The sequence below is a fragment of the Anabas testudineus genome, chromosome 11, assembly GCF_900324465.2.
Source record: "Anabas testudineus chromosome 11, fAnaTes1.2, whole genome shotgun sequence".
Classification (NCBI taxonomy): domain Eukaryota; kingdom Metazoa; phylum Chordata; class Actinopteri; order Anabantiformes; family Anabantidae; genus Anabas; species Anabas testudineus.
Window position 1 is genome coordinate 2,169,009 of NC_046620.1, and position 22,180 is coordinate 2,191,188.

General features: G+C 40.7%; 1 protein-coding gene across 2 annotated transcripts in view; it reads left to right on the forward strand.

Moving 5' to 3' along the window:
• LOC113153474 (zinc fingers and homeoboxes protein 2-like) overlaps positions 1 to 22,180 on the forward strand; it is a 103,386-nt gene that overhangs the window by 22,892 nt on the left and 58,314 nt on the right. For both annotated transcript variants that reach the window (XM_026347121.2, XM_026347120.2), the window contains exon 2: positions 9,866 to 10,011. The gene's annotated coding sequence lies outside the window, so the exon portion shown is untranslated. The remainder of the gene's footprint in view (positions 1 to 9,865; positions 10,012 to 22,180) is intronic.

Below are 22,180 nucleotides of genomic sequence, written 5' to 3' on the forward strand. Positions count from 1 at the left end.
CAGAGTCACCTGATCCATCTCTAACTATAAGCTTTATAAAAAAGGAAAGTTTTAAGTCTAGTCTTAAATGTAGAGAGGGTGTCTGCCTGGCTTTTTAATGAGTTATTGGGACATCCTATTATTAATGAATTACAATAGTCCAGTCTGGAAGTAACAAATGCATGGACTAGTTTTTCAGCATCACTTTGGGACAGGATGCTCCTGATTTTAACTTTAATGTTTCTCAAGTGAAAAAAGGCAGTTCTAGAGATTTCTTTGATGTATGAAGTGAAGGAGATATCCTGGTCAAAGATAACTGAGAGATTTCTTACAGTATTACTTGAGGCCAGAACTAAGTCATCAATGGTGAGAACGTGATTAGACATAGTGTCTCTGAGATTTTTAGGCCCAAACAGTATAACCTCTTAGTCCCACACTCCCCAGACATTTGGAAAATGTCGCTCTAATGTATTTTTTTCTTGTTTAATTAATTTTTTAGAAGCACAAATTCATTCACAAAATAATATTAAATAACCAAATTAATTTAAATATTAGATAATTGTCTTTGGCATTCTTTGCTAGTCATCCGAGCAGACTTGAGATTTCTCTTTGACCCCCACATTTGTCTACATTCACCAAGTAGGCAGCTTTGTGGCTTCCTGTCCTTGAATCAGAAAAAGAAGAAAGTGAAAAAGTGGTTTTGGTTTTAAGTCAGAAGCAAATATAGTAAAGAACCATGGAAGCTGTGTTATTATTTTTTATTTTTTAGTGTTATTCAAAGCACAAAAACCGAGAGTATTTCGGTGATTGCACACTGACGAAGGCTGGGCCGCAACATCTGTGCATCTTTTCCCCCCTTTGCACTGATGTGTGACAGTTTGCAGTAAACAAAACAGGAAACATCTCATTCATGTGGGTGTGAACTTCTGTTTCTGTGCCTTTTGGATTTTGACTTTGGTTAAATGCTCCTCAACACCCCCTCCTGCTATTCTCTCCCAGATTTTCTTTACCTTGTCTTTATGTGGCATTGAAAAGGACTGAGTTGCTCAGTTTTCCTGTGGTTGAGCAGCGAGCGAGCGCTCTGCAGCAGTGAAAGCCACTGCACCACGTGGTTTTGGTCGCAGCTTATTGGCTTGTGTGAACACACCCCTCTCATTTAGGTTTGTTGTGTATTTCCATTCCAACCTTTCTATAAAAGTGCCACCTCCCCCCTTTTCCTCCTTGTCCTCCCTTCACCTTCCTTTACTGCCGTCACAGTAATAATCCAGCAGACTTCCTGTCAGATCGTCATCTAAACAGCAGAGCACAGACTGGTGGAGGCTGACAGCCTTGCTGCTGATGGTTTCGTGTGTTTAGCTAATTAATGTCTCAAGATTAATGTGTTGATGATTAAACGGTGTGAAAACATTACACATTCTGTATTTAACCAGCCACACTCTTTGCCTTCTCTCGGTGCCAGGAGGCGTTTTGTCACTCACAGTAGATTCATTAATGCTATTTATTTTAGTAATGTAGGAGATTTAAATTCAGGGAAACAAACTGTTGAAATGGTGAGAAGTCACTGGACTACAGCCTAACCCGGCCCTGCAGTCTGGAGGCTCCCGTCAGGTTTCTTTTTTCTGGTGGAGGGAGAGGTATTTGGTTGGAGCCTGGCTCTTCCACTCATCTGCATCTTATTTGAATTTCCTGCTTGCATAATTCCTTGGTTAATGGGGAACTGCTCGGCACTGCCACAGCTGTTTTGCCTTTCCTCCCTGGCAAGAGCAGCACTCGCGCAGCAAGTAGAGGGGGCGGGGGGGGGGAGAAGGAGCAAAGCGGGAGTAAAAATGTATAAAAAGGAAAAAAAATCTGCAAGTCATGTGGTGCAAAAATACAGTACAAACAACGTGTGATTCCCCCGAGGACGAAGGAGGAGAAATGGAGTCAAACACCCACCCACTCCCTCGCTTCATTTCCCCTCTCTGCATGCACACACACACACACCAACCGCACCACACCCCCTTCACCAGAGCCACACTGAGCATGTGCGCTGATAGTGAAGAGTCTCTCATCTTCCTCCCCTCCCCTCCTCGCCCAGTCCTCGGCTCTGCCATGCCGGTCCTGTAATTGGTTGGTAACAGGCTTGGGCAGCACCATGTTGCACCAGGCGGACTTCACCCAGCCGCATTAGTCTGTTTACGCATTCACAGCCCTATTAGAGGCTGTTTGTTCGCTCATTAGCAAACCTGAGCTGGAGTTTGAACCCTGCCACGGCCGCTTTAATCACCAAAAGAACAGCAGTAAAATGTGCGGGAATTTGCAGCGCTGACGCAAAAATATGTGTCGACAACTGACGGGGTGGTAAACTCAGTTTGTCGTGAGCCTCCAGGTATTTAGACGCTGTGTTTAAAAAGGTAACGACAAATAATAAATCCTCTACGTTTAAGGCCTTAAGTAAAGTAAATATAACACGTGGAAGATGTTGAAGGTGTGTTTTTCTCTGTATGATCAGGTCAGATCGGGTTCAGTACCGACACCCAGTCTGAAACACAGCAGGACTTTTGTTTTTGTGTCTTTACTTCCTGAAGTCCGTCCCATACTAAGGTTTTTACATTGAAGCCCAGTGAGTCCAGATCTTATCCATCACTGCTGAACGTTGTTCAGACTGCGTTGGTTTAGTCTTCAGGAGGTCACTTAGTTAAACACGTGTCATTTATTAATAAAAATGCTAAAACACTGTTTTAGGCTCCCTCAGCACACTCATTTCAGTTTTTTAGGATTTCGGACATTAGAAAACACATCACTGTGCTCTAGGACACTGAGCTTTGACATTTACAAACTAAAGCATGCATACATGAATAACAAATCATGAGTCATAATTAATCATGAAAATAATCACTAGTTTCATCCTTGGATCTTATTTTTACATTTTTTGCTAGTCTGTGGGCAGTCATGGGTTTCATTTTGGTAACTGTTTAAAAGTCAGCTTACACATACTTGAGCCTCTTGAATTCCATCACAATGAACTCTGTGTCTGCTGTTGTTGTCGAGGCTGGATTATTGTTGTGTGGTTTGGCAGTTGTGGCCGATTGCCACACTTTGCATCAACCATGCACGTCTCTGAGCCATAACAAATGCAGACATGATACACGTCTTTTTATATTCACTGTGACTCCCACTCGACGAGGATGTAACCATCTATGAAGAAAACATCAGAATAAATAATAGTAAGTCTGTTTAGAACAAGGTGCTTGTTCCAACTTCAGAACCTGCCTGGGAACAGTTTCAGGATTTCAGTGACAGTTGTGTCCTGTTTACAGTGAACCCAGTGTCATAGGCACACTGTAAACAGCACTTGCTTGTATTTAATTCAGTATATTCTTAATGGCCACTGATGAGTTTGTTTTTTAAATGCCAGAAATGCATTTAAACAACAAACTTTGTTGAAGCTTTAAAATCACTGAGTTAATTTAAACTAAAAGTCAGAATAAAACACTCTTTGTTTGTTTCTTACTCTAATAGAGCAGTATATCATCCTTCACCTAACCTTTTATTATTAAAGAAAAGGGTTCTTATTGGCGTGGATACCTTTTTACAGAGGAACTGTTCATGCTGCACTGAGTGCATGTGTAAGAGCTCGTGCACACTTGGACAGCCGTAATATAATCGATGAAATCTTATTAGATGTTTTTACTCTGTGTCTGCGTGTAAGGGGGTAAACCCGATGTTTCCAGATCTGTCACAGCTGTTGTGTCTGTTTTTTATTACTTTCTCAGCAGGTGGGGGAGGTATTTTCTGTCAGCCTCTATTCAGCTCGTCGCCTCTTTGTCCCGTCTTGTTATTAGCTCGGTCGAGCACCGGTCATCGTGACATATTGAGTCCTCACCGACACGAGATTTCTGGTCCTGCATCAATAACTGGGGTGGAATTTACTGCCGTCCACATCAGTAATGAAATCTGCGGTGTCTTTGTTATTCAGCTGCGGTCACTGTTGTGATGTGATGTCAGGAGGCGCAGATTGAACTCTGCTAGGAGCTCTAATTGTCACAACATGTCAGTGAAGGACTTTGCATTCAGGATAGGATGGAGGTTTACAGACATTTTCCATGCACCAAATAAAAAACACATCAATTTAAATCTGAATCTGTTAAAGTTAAGTCTAAACAACAAGTTTAAACATGAATTAGCCGACAAGAAATTAATTATTTTCATAACTGAATGAAATAAATTCACCAAGATTTTACAAACTGAGGATGTTAAATGTGAGGACACCTGTATTCAGTTTAACTGAAAGGTCACATTTGTTTTTGCAGGACCGCCCCAATCACACCCACACAGTTCCACATATTCACACCTGTAATTTGCTGCTTTTCCTGTTCTTAACATTATAATACGTTGAATATCATCACGTCCCCTTCGGCTGCAGGAAACTGTGTTTGGTGTTTTAATGACCAACTGTTTAAAGTTAGCACATTTATTAATTAAAAAAATTCTGAATTCAGCTGCATTTATAATAATAAGTTGGATCAATTGGTTAGCAGGTATCTATCAAGCTAAATATATGGTCCCAGCTTATCTTTGAGAACGTCGGTGCTTTTCTTGAACATAAACTACTCATAGTTTTCACATGACTTGTGTGGAGGCCTGTGAGGCAACAAACACTGGACACTCAATAAAACTGCTGCACAGGCCTTTTTAATTTTCCATCTGTTACATGCAACAAATATTTAGATCACATATCAACAGAAGAAAAAAAAATACTGTTGCACTGCAGTATTTCAGTAACGAAATACAGGAAAGTCCCTGACTACATATATGAATCAACAGTGCTGCTGTTTGGAGGTGAAGGTTACCTCACTGTAGCATGCTACAACATGAAACCACAACAAATGTAGTCATATAGACATATTTATGATATGTCGACATGTTTTCGTTCTGACAGGAAAATAGCTGGGTGTGCAGTAAGTAGTCCGCAGTACATATTCTGAGGAAACACCTCAGTGGTACAGTACCTGTATCGCCACCATGTGGACGCAGCTCGATCGCAGGTACTTAAATACGCACTTGGATGTTGTTTTCATTCGCCTTCTTGCGTCTTCTGCTGAATAGTGAACTGATTAAATTTGAGTTCCAGCTGGTTCCAGTCATTAGTGAAGAAATCAACAGCAGGCTGAGATTTGGATGTGACAGCAGAGCAGCACAGGGCCCGGTTCAAACCCTGGACCTCATGGAAGACCTCTTTGTTAGATTAGGTTTGCTGCTCTGCTTCACTTGTGCCGTATTTTCATTCACAAAAATGTCAAATGGGTAAAAAAAAGGAGAATTTCTCACTGCGGAGTTAATTGGACGAGGCCTCGTTACCCTTGGTGTCTTCTATCTAGCATCAGCACACAGTTTCACTCACAGTTCACTTATGAATTCAGAGCTCGTTGTCTCGCTGCTGTTGTGTGGAAATCCCCACAGTTTCTGTAATGTGTTGTCATTAAGTCAGAAACAAGCAGGTTTTTTTTTCAGTTCCTTAAGATGTGAAATGTTATCACCCAGCACTGGTGATTTTTGACATACTGGAATTTTTTTTAAAGCCACGCCCATGGAATTTAAATTGAATGTGAACTAAATGTGGAAAAAAGTGCATGTTTGGTGTTGTAGTAATCATCTACACCTGTTGTGACTGCTGGTGGTGTCAAGTGGTTTTTAATAATACAACCTGTCCACAGTCTGCCAGGAATTAATTCCTACTTCTTCATCCCAAACCAATCACTGCAGTTGGACCCTTTCTGCGGTTGGTCGGCCTCGTTCCTCCTGGGTAATTATGTGACTAACAGGCTGGCGTCTTTTTGTATTTGTGTGGAAAATAACCGCACATGTGCCACTTCTTGTACATTTCTGTGTGCTCGGCACAATAGGCAGAAATGATAGTGTGGCTGTGCTGCGTTACTGTGCAGCGAAACCAAAAGCAGGAGCTAAAAGAGGCTGAAAGAGTAGAGCAGCGTTGTTGCTGGTTCTCAGATGTTCACATTATTCAGAGCCATTTGATTATGTTATCTACAAATGGAGCTGTAATGATAAAAAGAACATTCAGACTCAAACAAATCAAATATGTTTCTGCTGACGCACACTGTAAACAGGAATCCTGCCTTAAATTGACCTGATTGATTAAATTCATGGACACACAGACACACTGCAGCCACTTAAGGAGGAAACCCTCAAATCTAATTAATTACGGACGCCTGGCTCATTTGCATGTTTTGTAAGCACTAATTAAGATATGCAAAATATCCAGATGAACAGTGCAGCCTAAATATATTTTAAGTGACTCATCTGGGAAGAGGTATGGACAGGAAAATAGATTAAGGCCACGTCCTCCGCCGTCACATTAATCTGAGGCAGGAAGTGCAGGACGTGCAGGAATTCGTCTCGGTGACTTTGGCACTTACATATTAATACAGCTTGTAGTGACAGCGACAGTGCAGGCGCAGCTGGACCTCGCATATGATGCAAAGGGACTGCAAGACCTGCAACACGCAGTAACATATAGGCAGGAAAGGACACAGTGCACCGAACAGATAAGATGTTCAAGTCCGTGACGGCAGATTTGGTCCCTTTGATCCACAACACTGGCCCAAAAATATTTTCTTTGCTGCTGTGAGTTTTGCTCAGAACTAAACTAAAGGGTCAGTTCACCTACTATCACTTGCTTATTTTTCTTAATGGTGGTTTAATTAATAAATGAAGTGTCACATACAACATACAACAACTACAGCTGACGATTGAACCTCTAGATTTTTTAAAAGTTTCTAATTTAAATAAAATATTTTGCAAATTTTACACAGTTTTTCATCGACTGTAGTAAAAGTAGCATAAAGCAGCATGTGTTTCTCAAAGTAGTGTAAAAGAAAAAGTATTTAACTGTACAGACAGACAGCGGCGTTAGATAAGTAAACTGTCTCCTAACACAGCCTCTCAGTAATGTACAGTAAAATACAGACATACACTACAATAGCTGTGTAGAGATGAACACCTCTAAGACACACACACACACACACACACACACACACACACACACACACACAGCAGAACAGAGCTGGTTCGTATCAGGTTGTTGATGGATGGAGGATGAGATCAGTCCTGAGGGGGATCCAGAGTCTCTGGAAAAGTCCTGTTGTTCTCTCTCTCTCTGTTTCTCTCTCCCTGCTGTGTTGCAGTCCTCTGATGATCTCATCCACTCACTCAGAGCCTCGGTAACCCACACACACACACACACACACACACACACTCGTCTACACACCACACACACTCATCACATCCTGGGGAAAACACTGCTGGTGATTCCCTCTTAAAGGAGCTTGTTGATCATTGACCACAATGATTCTGGTTCCAAATAAACAATTATTATCACGAGATCTTGAACATGAATGTGGAGCTGGGTTCTACCTACGGTGACGGGATGAGAATATGTATTTCACACACAGTTTTTCAAAATAGTCTTATTTAGCCTGTTTCCTGTTCCTGTGTCGGGGGTTTTCCTCTGGTTTTAGTTTTTGTCACGGCTTCCTTTTTATGTTAGTCTGTGGCTGCAGTTTATAATGTTATTGTTCATATGATTAAATACAGTGATCGTAGCGAGTGCTACTTTTTCTTTTATTGGGAAGCTAAACATTGATGAGGGTGGGTTTCTTTTGTACCTTAGACTATAAAGGGGGCATCACAAGTTTTCCAGTGATAGTTGTAAGTTTGTCTCAGCTAATTCAACATGAATCTTGGCCTCTGGAAATCACACAAACACACAATTGTTGCCAATAATGAAATAATTTCTTTCCCTATGTTGATAGTTTGTCATCAACTTAACATTTATTTCACATTTTCTCTGTTGTACGTCAAAAACAAACAAACCAAAATGTCACGGATCTGATGAAATCGGCTCAAAGGTATGAAGCAAGACGCAGACGCTGCCAAGTTGGACTGCAAGTCGTTTTACATCAACACTGTGGACCTTTCAAAATAAAACATTACTGTTCCTTAGTTTTTATGGTGTTTTATTAGAGCAGTAGTGTTTTGTTAGGTGAGGTGTGTGTGTGTGTGTGTGTGTGTGTGTGTGTGTGTGTGTGTGTGTGTGTGTGGGTGGGTGTGTGTGTGTGTGTGTGTGTGTGTCCTCTAAAGTGAGACATTCACTTCAGGTTAAAGTTGAGAATTAATTGAAGTCAATGGAAACCTGAGTCCAGCAGTAAAATAATGCAGAGCGGGTAAATACAAAGGTGTCACAAGCACAAACACACACTATCAAGGACAGAGCGTGAGTCACCGGTACGCAATCACACACACACACACACACACACCCATAAACGGCAGGGTCAAGCATGTAAGAGCAGCGTGTGTGATCATGTGTGCAGACACACACGCTGTCATGTGAGCAATTAATCAGATCTCCAGCCGTCAGTGTGGCATGATGATTTGTTTGATAAGAGAACAGGTACCTCTCTCTCTGACACTCAGGTGTTCCACTCACCTTCCTAGTTTCTTTTTCTCCCATGTGTATCTGTCATTTGCTCTTTTTCTTTATTCTTTAGTGGAAAACAAGTGGTTAACCTCCACACTGTGTAGGTGTGCAGTAGAGTTTCCATGTTATCACGACCATCACATGTTCGACCATTAGGTATTTTTTCCATAGACGATCACTGAAGATGTAAAATATTTGTCTGAGCGACACAAACCTCCTAAAATTATTTTTTTTTATCAGTGGAGGTGATAAATACTTTAATCTTAATCACCACGTACTGTATTAGAGTGTTTTTGCTGTAACGATGTAGGTGATATAAATTCTACAATCTCTTTGGCCACAAGTCACCGCAGATAAACTCAAGAGGTCTCAAGGATGAACTAATCAGAATAGGTCAAAGGTCAAGGTCACTGATGAACGAACTGATCAGACAAACTGCAGCTCGACTGGTTTTCGGTGTTCAAGTCGTGTTTTCGTGTGAATGCAAACACTAGCAGATCTCCTTAGTGGTTTAAATCTTAGGATTTACAGTGTGAAGATTGTCACTTGTTCAATAGTGGATCCTTCACCTTCAGGTTACGTTATCAGTTGTACATTTGAAACCAAAATATTTAACATTTATTTACTTAGTAGAAAAATGTTTAAAACAAACCAGAAACTGAGGATTTCAACAATTTGTGCTTGAAGAGTTTTTAGCTTTATTGTGATTTGATAACAAATAAGACCTGAAGGGCCGGGCATCGCGTGGCAGAGCGCAGCAGGCAGTAGAAGAGCATAGTAGAGCAGGACGAGGGAGGGCTGGGCTGAGCAGAGTGCATTCATTTCCCATGCTCTAAAGATCATTAACAAACATGGGCAAAGTTAAATCTGATAAAAGTTCAGCACCATGCCCAAAGGTGGTGCAGCTGCAGCTTCTGGCGTTTTTACTCCCTCCTTAAGAAAAAATGAGTCCCGCTAATGCAGCTGATCGTATGTGGAGTCTTTGTCTCATTGTCTTACTCTCGAGCTGTCTGTCTCGCTCTTTGTTTTTCTGTCTCTCTCTCTCTTTGTCGCTTCCTCCCTTTCTCCGTGTTGGCACATGTTGCCACGGTAACAACTGCCTCTTTTTTGGACCAAGTTGTGGTGGTGCAGTTTTGTAAGGCCCACACTGGGTTCAAACTGCTGCTTCATTTACACACACACACACACACACACACACACACATCATGCCGTCACACACACCCACGACTAACACCTCCTGCCTCACACACATCGTCATCAACACCTCTACGTACTCGGCCTGCATCTGCACACACACACACACCAGCAGTCAGTCACACCTACACGCATGTACAGTGGATTTGATTTGTCTGTTCTCACACACACTTTCACTCCTTCGCTGACGCCCCTCTCTCCTCTCAAATCCCACAGGAGATTACCCATAGTGCCGCTGGCCGTAGGATCGCTCAGAAGAGAGGGAGAGAACGAGGGGGACGAGCGGCGATTAGAGAAGGAGGTGCAGCGTCAGCAAGAGACCCGCCCCCTCTAGTGAAGACCCTCCCCTCTGAGGAAGTGCAGTAAGTACCAGCTTTTTATCTTTTTTTTGATGCACACGTTCGTTTAGAAACACCTGTACATCCTGTTCATGCAGCAGGTTAATTCAACATCTAGTTCATCATAAGGATTGTCAGCTGTTTAGTTGTTGAAATGTTGCCGGTGCATTGACCTGACCTTTGGCAACTTGGGCTTTTGAGGATAATAAAAGAAAAGTTTCATTGTGAACCTGTATCCATATAGCATTGAAAGTCTGCACATACAACCTTGAGTCACCTTTACTTCAACCACTAGAAAAAAAAGCCTAAAAGCTCCGTCCTGGTGGGCTGAGAGGTGAACTTTTACAGAGGTTGCTGAACTTTGCTTGAAAAACAAGTAAATGCCATTTTGGCATTCAGCGTTTGCCACCAGGTCTCGGGCCCTGTTTGTTTAATGGCGGCTTTGCGGGATCTAAGATTCTGGGATGTGTGGTTTGAGCAGGAGGAGATGTAACTGGCGTGTTTCTCAATTCAACAAGTAAATGACGTTGTCGAGCACCTGCAGGTGATGGCGGAGAACAACTTTATGTGAGAGTTCGGCAGGTGTCAGCTTTTTACAGCTGTGAAACCTGAAGTCCTGTTTTACTTTCTTTGAACAAAAAGGCAACTTTGTGTGCAGGTCTCAAATGTAATTTAAGTATAATAGCAGCTTTTTTACCCAGTGACAGCTGGGATTGGCTCCAGCGGCCCTGCAACCCTTAGCAGGATAAGCCGTTTACATAATGGATGGATGGGCGGCAGCTTCAAGATCCACAGCTGCTTTTAATGGAACTCAGCAGAGACGATTGTATCGCTGTAGGTTTTCAGAAAAAAGCTCTCGGTTCCTCAACAGAAGAAGCGACATGATCCTTAGTGGTGTCGCCCGCTGCTTTAACCCGCTGGCTTTAGAAACATCTGGATGTTTTGTTTTTGATAGATGACATGCACTGATATCGGGGTCTTGGTCGTACTGTCGACGTGGAAAAGCAGTTGTTTGAGTCGGAGACTGATTCATTTGTGTCTTCATCGTCCTTCCAATCGGCGGCTTTCGATGACACTGATCACTGAGACCACTACTAACCATGCTGCTGTTCTCCTGATTGATATCATTGTAAATAGTCATTTTGACCGATATATCAGTTGGTTCTTATTGTCGAGCAGTTGCAGGTGATGCTGTTTTGTATCGACTGATATCGGTTATGGTATAGTTTGTTTTTTATTCTGCACAGTTCATTTGTTGGATTTCATTGGTTTCACATTGCACATTTATCAAATGTTGTGTAAATAAACTAAACATACACATTTATTGTGTGGAAACCCCGTCAGTGTTGGGCTTTACTTTTTAGATTCTGTCTTGGGAACGATGATGTTTATCTTTACTAATAATTTATCTTATATTGTCAGCCAGCTACAAGATCACAGTAATGATTCATTCTTAAGTCCTGAGTTAGTCCTGTTTTTTAGTGTTGCAACTTTAACATATTTGTGTCTGAAAATGTCAGAAATTAACCACGAGTCCTGCTCCTGCATTAATTAGCCGACACAGTCAGACACATCACCTCAAAATAAACAGTTTGCAAACCCTCAAACTCCGTCAGACCTGAGCTGCCTGGACAAACACACGTGGAAATTGCACAGCTAGGTGTTACTAGGTTGAAGTATAACTGTCTATAGTTAGAATCACTAAAATATATTAGATTTTAAGATGGTCTTAACTCAGCTGTACGTGATATCCTCAGGTGAGATAAGAGAGTAATATAAAACAAAATAATACTAAAATACTAAAACAAAACAGTCTGCAAGTCTCCTCATTGTGTAGTCAGTGAAAATGGTGGAAATCCCACAGATTTGTTGAGTCCTGGTCGACTACAAGTCAGAAGGAGGTTCTGAGACTCAGTGTAGAAAATTCAGAAGGAACAGTAAACGACTGAGGAGAGAAGATCAAAAACTGAGAGGAAACTGTTGATGTCAGCTCAGATTGACTCGAGCTGTATTCATGGTTCCTTATGTAAACGTGTTTAAAATGGATTTGAAAGTTCAGTGTGGGAGCCGAGAGGATCGTATCATCTTCACCACCTGACACTGCACAGGTGTTCAGCCTGTTTTTACCAAAACGATTCACTGGTGTCGGTTTCAGACGCTTCTCGCCCATCAGGAAGAGAAAATTTAAAAGTGAAATCAAATCCAGTCTCACATTTGGGATCTTTTGTTCCTTCAGTGTCCTTCAGTCCTCCAGAAAGTATGAGAGGAGAAAAACCAGAAAAACACAGTGCTGCATAATTCAAAACCTTTCGAGGTATTTACTTAGGTCTAACTTTGTCACTTTGCTCCTCGAGTTTTTGTATAAGTTATGCTTGTTTTTTTGGTTTAACAAATGCAAGCTCACATTATTCAGCAATTAATTTCCCATTTTTTATTCTGTTGTGTTAGTTTCAAATCTTTAATTTGCTTTGTTAAATTAAAAACAGGGTGGATTTGCCTAATTTGCCGGAAGTTCAGGAGTTTAATTTGAAGTACGACAAAGAGAAGCGACATTGTAAAGGTGAAGAGACGAAATATGAGTGTGAGTGATGGACAAAGATTGGAGAGGCACATCTGGAAGGCTGAGAGATTTTTGGATGAGTTAGAGAAGGCCAAGACACCTTCTTTGTACAGAAAGTGGCTCCAGGAAAAAGTCAGAGGGACACTTTAAAAGATGTGACATTTCATTTCCAAACTGAAAACAGAGGTGCAGTTTTCTGCAGATTGGTCTTTTGTAGTTGCACAGTGCAGACGGAGTGGGGGAGAGCTGCACAGAGGCAAATACGAGGAAGTAGGAAAATAATATTTGAGAGCAAAGTATCAAATGACCCAATTTGATCCAGCAGGACTAATGGAAGAGACACGTACTTCAAACTGTAAACACAGTAAGAGGCAGGATGTGTGATTGAAGGAAGAGATGGTTTTAGAATCAGGTAGAAACGTTTGTGCCAGTTTGGGAAACGGTGTTGATCCCTTCTCAGCTGGAAGCAGCTCGCTTGGTTCAGCAGGTTCATGCGGTAACAGTTTAAACATGGCAGCGTCCACAGCCTCCGGTGCCCCCGCGGCACAAAACTACACCAGCTTTGTAGTCCAAGCTGCCATGGAGGCTGCAGCTATGTCAGACTGTTGTGTAATTTGGGACGGCACAGATTTGGGAAACTTTTCAACAAAGCTTTTTTGAGTAGAGGCTCTGCAGTTTGTGTTAAAAAGTTTTGCTAACCACATCTGGAACCACCATGGAGGTCCTGTGCTGAATATTTGTTATATGGATAAAAGTATGACAAACAGGAGACAAACAGAAAAGTACCTGGAGAAAAAAACGTACAAGCAAGTACAACGAATTCAAACACACAGAGTTTAACTTCTACACACAGTGCAGCATAAACTGCTGCTAAGATGTTGATTCTTTTTGTGCCGTGTGTCAGGTGTGTTTATTATTCTGCTGCAGCTTTAGAGCAGCGGGGAGGCAGCAGTACATTAAAACGTAGATGTACATATGTTGTGGAGAAACTGTAACCATATGGGACCTACATACTTGGGGGTTGTTTCCCTAATTGTGGCTTGTTGATTCACCAGCATGCTTTTCACTATTTTCCATGTCCTCAGCATTTACTTCTTGCTTTTTATGACTTGTTTTCACACCTTTGAATTGCTCCAATTTGTTCAACATTTCCAATAAGTGTGATGTTGTTCTCAATCACCACAGACCACTTTCCTAAAGAAAAACAAAACTGCTACTAAATGTGTGGATGAGATGGACACAACACCACAGTTCATCATCGATGAGATTAATGGGATAGGAATGGCAGAGTCATCCTCCTGCATAGCTACTTAGATACCAACCAACATTTATAAAAACAATGACAAATGAGTTTGACGTAGCTGTACTGTAATACTAACTTGACTTATATGTACTCTTAAATCGACGTTAACTGCTTCTAGCTACCATAGGTTTGATGTTGAATAAAAATTGAGTGTTCACATGATGCGTCACTAAAAGTCCTCTTCCAAACTGAAAACATCTGGTTACGAGGTTTTTACATTTTATACTTAAAGAATGCTTCAGTGTTATGGAGTTTGGGATGGCAGGCATCATTAGGTCACACGCTGTACATACTTGACCCAAATCTGAGAGTGTGGTGGCTGGACCCAACCTAAACCTGATGCAGTTCATTTTGTGCAGTGCTTTTCTAGCATGGCCCTCGTGCTTGAGTCTGAAGCAGACGTTGGAGAGCGATCGACACAAAAAGATCAGATTTGACTAAAACTAAACACCCCAGTGAGTTAGTGTGTAGGATTTTATGGGTTGTGCATTTCAGGTGGAGGTTTTTCAACATAACTGCTGAAACAAAGCAGTGAGCTGTTTCTAAAAGTAGACACAGGGTTGAAAATGCTGTATCCATACCATTTCTGCTAGTATATGAGATTTTTCCACTGCAGCACCAGTGCCAAATCATAGTCACCAGTCTAAGGGCTCGCTAGTGCAGAAAACCTGACCAACCAAAGCCAAAATTTACCAGCATTTGGCTGCTGTCCAGTCAGCTTTTTCAGTGTTTTCCTGGGCTCCAGCCAGCCTGCAGGCCGGTGCCAGGCCCACTGGGTGCTCGGGAAGGTTTATTTTCATGGCCCTTCTGCTTTATTGAATGGGCCCTGTGAAGCTCAAGGGGTGGAGCACCGTGGTAACACTGCCAGGGTGATGGGTGCAGTTTGCACATGGGTCATCCCTGCTAAAAATATTTGCATCAAAGGTGCTACAGTATGAAGCATTTCGAGTGAATGCATCCACCACATGGCGTATTGCTTGGTTTGCAGAAACGACTGCACCTGATTATTTGGTCTGTTTTCTTACTTCCATAGAGACTTTCCTCAGTTTACATGCTGAGTGAGTTTCATGACCCTCAGGCCTTTGAAACTTGATTAAAAACCCACTGTATCATTAGAAAAATGAATGGGCATTGAGAGACGATAAGGCTGTTTGCACGTTTCCTGAAAAACCAATTTTTGTAGATATGTGGTTTTATCCTCACGGTGGTATATTACTGTATGTATGACTGCACAGTGATGCCTGCAGCTACTTCAATACCTATTGTGAATGAGATTATTAGTGTTAATTATGCAAAGAATGAAAATATTTAACTGCACATCTCATCAACATTTTGTTCCAGCAGATCTAAATGTTTGAATATTCCTGGTATGTCTCATTATTAATTGTGGAAAACAAAGGCTGCACGATTAATGTGATGCCCTAATGTTGTGTCACCCTCTGATCATACTGTTGTTGACGAAGTCGCCATCTGTTACCTCCAAATGCTACTGCTGCTGTATTCTTATAATCAGAGTGACGGCGGAGTTGTAGCAGGAACCGAGCAGGGATCTAGACCAGCGGTGGGAGTATGAGGAGCGCTGCAGGTACTCTGTGAGGGCTGATGGGATCTCCACAACCGCTGGTGGAGATATCGACTACGTGGGAGAGTATGATTCACCCTAAAAATCCACACACATGCATACACACCTGTGGAGGAGGTTTGTGTGGGCAGGCAGTGTGGCCGGGCAGATTGCTGCTCGCCTCTTTCACTGAGCTGTTGTATGAAAGTGTTGCCTCGCTGCCGCTGCTGCTGCTGCTGAACTTCACCACCACAACACTCAGTTTCTTTGCCTTTTGTCTGTTTTTTGTGTGTATTTCTGTTGTGTGTTCCACCAACACACCTGCGCCGTAGCTGCTGTGGTGGCAGCTTGTAACAGGAAACATTTCGCTTGTTGTTGATTCAGTTGTTTTGCTTGGTGGTCGTGTGTGATTTCAGCTCTTCCTCTGAGGTCTTAGGTGTTAAGTTTTTAACTTTTAGGTTGTTGTTTTTCTCCTTCTCTCTGCTGTTGTGTGGTTATGGGTGTTCTGAGTTAGGAAATGTGTCATCTCAAATATGTGAAATATTTGTCTTTGACAAAGTTTTGTGCAGGTCCTTAATCTCTACAAATGTGTGCTGTAAAGTCAACAAATAGATCCAGACTTGTTTTCAGCACATTTAAAGTGTCTCTATCAGATCACGTTAATTAGAGCCTTAATTAAACTTCTTGCCAATTTCCAAAACTGAAGTTCCAGTTTGAACTCTGTAATAGAGTAATTATTGACTATTTTTGCAATTAAATTTTAACACTTCACTTAAAAATTAACTCCCTTACTGTGGCATTGTTAGCTATACAAATGTTGCCTCACCACTGATTAAAACCGCTTGTTCAAAAGCGAATATAAAGTAAATTATATCAAAGGAAATGAGATAGTTTTTACTTTACTGCATATTAATTAAAACCTGAACCACATAAATAGTTTGACAACACATTTCTGTATTTACTGTTTTTTAAGCCTAGTCGTAACTAGTTTACATTTATATAATCTTATATGAAAGTTTATATATATTTGTGCATCTTTCCTCCAAAACCCAAATTAACCATCACCCCCTGTATGCATTTGAGTAATTTACAGTGGGTTGTCTTTGTGTTAGCAAAACTATTGCAGGAAATCCAAATATAACTCAGTCAGCATGACCCATTATCATATCTTTCTCACAGCAAGCACTAATAGAACAAAGACTTTTGTGTTTCTGTTTTAGTTTTGAAAAATGCTGCACATTTAGATTTACATACATAAAATAAAAGTTCAGTTGACATATGTGAAGTCATTTTTATATAAAATCTGTTTTAAAATGTAATCAGATTTTCTCCAAAGTCACTAATATTAACACATTTTTGTTTCTGATAAAACAATGAACAATGAACTTTCATGTCTTTACTGGACACACTACTTAAGACTGATGGTGTAAAAAGTAAGTGAAGCACTAGACCAGAAGTCAGGTGTTAGCAAACTCTGAGTCCAGTGAACCAGGAATGAAGGTGTGCTTTAGAGGAGACGTTGACTAAAAAACATCGAAAGAGCATTAGTGTGCTGTTCACAAGCAGCACGGTTAACACGGTTTCACTTACTTTTTCCACCATCACTCTTGATGTTTAATGTGTGTTTAGGAAAGACATGAAAGCTCATGACTGCTTTTCTTTCATCAGCTTAGAAATATAATTTCTTCATATTTGTGACTTTTGTTAATGTCCAAACATATAAAAAAAAAGTAACAGCACTATAAATAGTGCTATTACTTTTTCTTGGGACTATATATGGTCAAGAGGATTGTTAGGTTTTTTTAAATTTAATTGAATTTCAGGCGTTTCCTGTCAACCTAACAAAGTGGAATTCCTATAATTTAGCTTTACTTTACACTAAAACAAGAACACTTACAGATTTACATGTAGTTTGGAGTTTATTTTAGCTCATTTTCTGAAGATTAGGCTAAAACGTGAACTACACTTGGATGAAAACTTAATTCCCTGTGTTTCTTTATCATTTTGCCCGATATCTGAGTTGTTTATTGAAACAGGAGGGAGGTAAGTAAAGAGGAGAGAGTTTCAAACTTTAATCTCTCAAACTTGAGGTCTCTTTGTAGTTATCTCCCTGGCTTGAAGACACTTGGATACACGTCCGTTAAAGATAAGGAGGTCAGCATTGAAGGATTTCGAGCCCCAGTCCCCCGTCCATCTGCGTTAGCAGCTCAGTAACACTGGAGTTTATCCAGCAGCACATAATTGAGGCCATGATGAAGTCAAGTGTTTTCCGTAGTAATGAATGTTAGACTGTTTTAGACTGGAATGTATATCCCCCTCACAGCTCCCCCCAGTCACACATCCACCCATTCATCCACCAACACATTTGTTCAATTTTGTTAAGTGCCACTCAAGAGATACTCCTCAAAAATGAAAAATAAAAAAAACATTGATAAATTGATTTTTTTTTTAGAAAGGGGCAGGTGTTACACGATTTTAAGAGCTGAAGTAAAAGCAGAAATGGAGATTTTAAAGGTAACTAATCCAATTACAGTTAAAGAAAATGTGGTTGCTGTGTTCAAAATGGAGTAGGGAAACAAGCTAATTGCAGCAGAAGAAAGCACCCGATGACCCACATTTAGACCTTGTACTAATTACCAACAAAGTACTCACACTTTTTACATGCATTTGTCAGAAAATCTAGCAGCCTGTGGATGAAATCTGGTTTGAAATGGGTGCAAATTGGCAGATAATTGTAGAAATTAGCAGACAGAAGTTTGGCAGTGCCTCTGGAAGGAAGTTTTTAGGGACGTAGGTTTGAGCGACATTTCCTCGTGTGTTTCCTGCATCTGTATAAATAAAGCTGTTGTATATTAAAGGAATCCCAACAAAAATAAATCTGTTTATTAAGGTGCACTCTGCACTGCCTACTGCCTAAAACAGGTCCCAACAAAAACTGAAAGTTTAGAGTTCAATCATCAGCACATTAAACCCCCACTAGGCCTCTCTAAATGTGTCTAATTGTTTGTTTTACCTAAAAGGTAATGTGGATGCCTACAGCTAAGTGAGATAAGGCATCCTGAATGTAGCCTGAGAGTCAAAACCTAGGGTAAAGAAAGGACAGATCACTCACTGCTGCACGCTGATGACAACTGTATTAGAATTCAATATGTTTTAGCAGCTCGACATTGATAATTAGAGATTTTTAGTGAGAAAGTCGTGTTAAAAGTTGTAGTGTCAGTAATATGCAATATTTTGTGTCTATTGTGGCTTGTTTGCATTTTAGTATTTACAGAAACACCTTTATGTCAGTGGTGGATCACATGTCACACATTTAATAATGAACATATGAAAATATGTTAAAGTGTTATCAACATTTTCTGAAGAATAAAATTCTTGGAGTGGGAACTTGGTTATGAATAAAAACAGATTTTAATGTTTCTCAGGTGTTTTCCTGAAAAATGTAGTGAGAGTGTTAGTTTCACAGAGCTGAGATCATATTTGTGCTGCTCAGAGGTGGTATGCTGTGATACTTCACTGATATCAAACAGTACTCCCAGTGAAGGCCAATTGGAGATAGACTGCTGGGAAATTTCTAAAATTACTATTCCAAATTTACAAGGTGGAGCGCTGCCACTGTTAGACAGTTTAGGGAGAGCCGCGGTGCGTAAACCGTTTTAGTTCGTCTCCTGCTGTGATGCAATCTGTTACGAGCATCAGTCAAATCACCCTCTCTGTTAGAGGATAAGAAAACACAGCCGTCAGCCAAGTCGGTAAAATCGGCAAACATTATGGAGGATTCCCCAATCTGCATTTACACTCCAAATCGAGCTGCAGCATCTCTGCTTTGCAGCACTTACAAAACACCTACAGGTGCTTTTAACACATGCAATGGCCTTCAGTGTCTATATTCACACAGGCTCTTCCATGTACCTTTCTTTACCATGTTATAACAGGGTTCTTTTCTCTTTATGTCCACTTTGATGAATCCAGAACAGAGTTACAAGCACAATCTGCTTCCTGTCTGCTTTACTGAACACAGATGGGCTTTTTGTCCCCAAATATTTAATTTCCTGGTGCCCTTATTCCTTATTCTGCTCATTTATGGTTTCAAAACTGCAGGAAATAGCGTGAACGGGAACATTCATTATGTAATTTATAATATAATGTATTTCTGGGCACACACACAGGTAGCAGAGCCTTGAATAAATGATTGGAGATGCTTCTATGAAGGACAAAAGGCTTGCTGTTTTGATGAAAACGGTGTGAATCACATGCAGTGCCCTTCACAGTCACCAGACCACCACCATTGTTAAAACACTAAATGGGGGAATGTCTTATTAAAGAATGGTGTTCATAGAGTTCATAGACAAGAAGCACTGAAGCGTTGTACAGTATGTCAATGTACTGAATCTGCTTTTCTGAATTTGTGAATTAAACACTCAGTTTGCAGTTTATTATGTATGTCTAGCTAAAACTAATTCAACAGTCCTGTGATAAATCCTCATTCGTGAAGGTAACAATGTCCAGTTTTTTGTTAAAACCGAGGTGTTGATTCATGTATGATCATTTTGGCAGCTTTATCTTGTGTTGCCACAGCAGTATACAGAGACAGATCTCTATTATTTAACCTAGACTTGATTATATAAAGGGACAATATAACGTATAAAGCAAAACAGATATTATCACCTATGAGAAGGAGGATTTATTGCAGGACTCTTCTGTTCTAAACAGTGTATTTAATAAATCACCAACGGAACGTATGTACAGTCATCTTATTATTTTTAATCGTTTCTGGTTCCAGTCTAAACCTCTTTAAGACAGAAGTTGCGGTCAGACACACCACTGTTCCTAACTCTGCACTGATTTCCAGTGGCTGTCTGCATCAGGTTCAATGCTCGCCTACAAAGTGGTCAACTCAACAGCACCTGCCGACCTGAGTGCTGTAATCCACGTCTAAAATCTCTCTCGCCCACTGCACATTACCAACAAACAGCATCTGGTGGTTCCAACACCAACTGAGCTTTTCAGCTCAGTGGTCCCACAGTGTGAAATGAGCTACCTGACTCTGCAGCCTCACTCCCAAGACTCAACAGAGCCTTATCTGGCTCTTATGTCTCAGAAAACAAAGTTAATCTCACTTTGTTTCTCCCTAACTTAGATTTGTTGCTTGCTTTGTACCTTGCTTGTAAGATACCCTGTTTAAAATCGTCTTCTAAATGTAAATTTAAATTGCTCAGTACAATAGTAGGTCTTATAATTAGTTATTCTGTCCTGTTGTCTGCCATTCAACACAGAAAACAGTGAATACATGAGCTTGAATCCGCTGATTTCATTAATCTGCAATCAATGATTTGAGGTAACATGATTGGTTCACATTTTGTAGGTTAAGTTCGTTCAGAGTGTTGCAGCACAGCTGGAGCACTTTGTTGTACTTTGCTGTCTGCCATTTGCAAGTTTAGCTCATTATACCAACAGGATTTTGCACAAAATGTATGTTTCCCACTGCTCGAGGAGCGATGATGCACTATGACAAATGTTCCTAAATACCATTTTTGGTACAGTTTACAGTATCATCTGTGGAAATTCAGTTTGTGCCTCTGTGTTTCTGTAGTTTGACTCCAAGTGATGTCCAAAAAAGGTTAAATTTGAAACCTGAGATGTCCCGCTGAGAGACTGGACACAGGGATGGAGGGAAAAGGGTTGAGGATGCCGAGGATGGATGGAGAGATGGGAGAAATAGGATGGGAGGACCAGAGACAGTGTGATTTGAAAAGAGTTCTCCAGCAATCCATTTGTACTGCAGGCTTTTCCGACAATTCCCCAGTGATAGAGGTGGTGTAACTGAGAGAAAGAGACAGAAACAGCAGTGGAGCCCATACAATCTGTCTTGTATCAGAGCAACGGTTGATTTTTCTTGTAATGATTTTTGTGTCTGTTGTTGATGAGTACCTTGCTTTCTTTTAAGGCAGTGTTTGTAGGTTTTTTTCTGTTGTATAATCATTTTAAGATTGTAGCTTGTCTGGATCGACTTAACCACCTCCTGCTCGCCTAGTTTTTCTCTTGATGTACCAAACAAAATGAGCGCAGAGAAATGGGACTTGGAATATGGCTCCATCTGTACAATATTACACTTTGTAAGCTTGATTTCTGAGCGTCTATTTTGCATTAGTGCAGCATGATTCTTCCACAAAAATCCTCCTCAAGGGTCAAAACAACAGAAACAGTCGGACCTGGGCCTAATCTGTGTGCATGCCTTTAGGCGAAATCCACCCTGAACATTGTTACTCAACTGATGGCTGCATGCTTCACATTTGGGGCCATGTAGCAGTTTGACATATTTATTCATGTTGTGGCCAAACGTATTTGATGTCTAGTGCTCAGTATTGAACCTCAGAATGTTTTTGGTAGCAACCAAACATTCTTTACCAGAGGATCCGAACCCTTACGTTTGCTATGAACGTCCATTAGATAGAGACTGAAAATTGAATGAACCAAAACATCATGATCACTCGAGTCAAGTGATTAATGTTGATTCTCTTATAATAACAATATGATTTACTTGTGGAACTGAACAGGTGTGAAGACATGGACGTCCAGTTTGACGAGGACCAAGCCCTCGGGGGTTGGAGCATATGCAAAACACCAACACTGACACAAAATGGTTTTGAAACATTTTTTAAAATCTGAAATAAAATAACTCACAGTAGAAGAAAATTTAAACAAACAAAATATCTGCTGCTAACATCTTTGTTCCAGATGCCGCAGTGTTGTGTAGTTTTTTCACAGG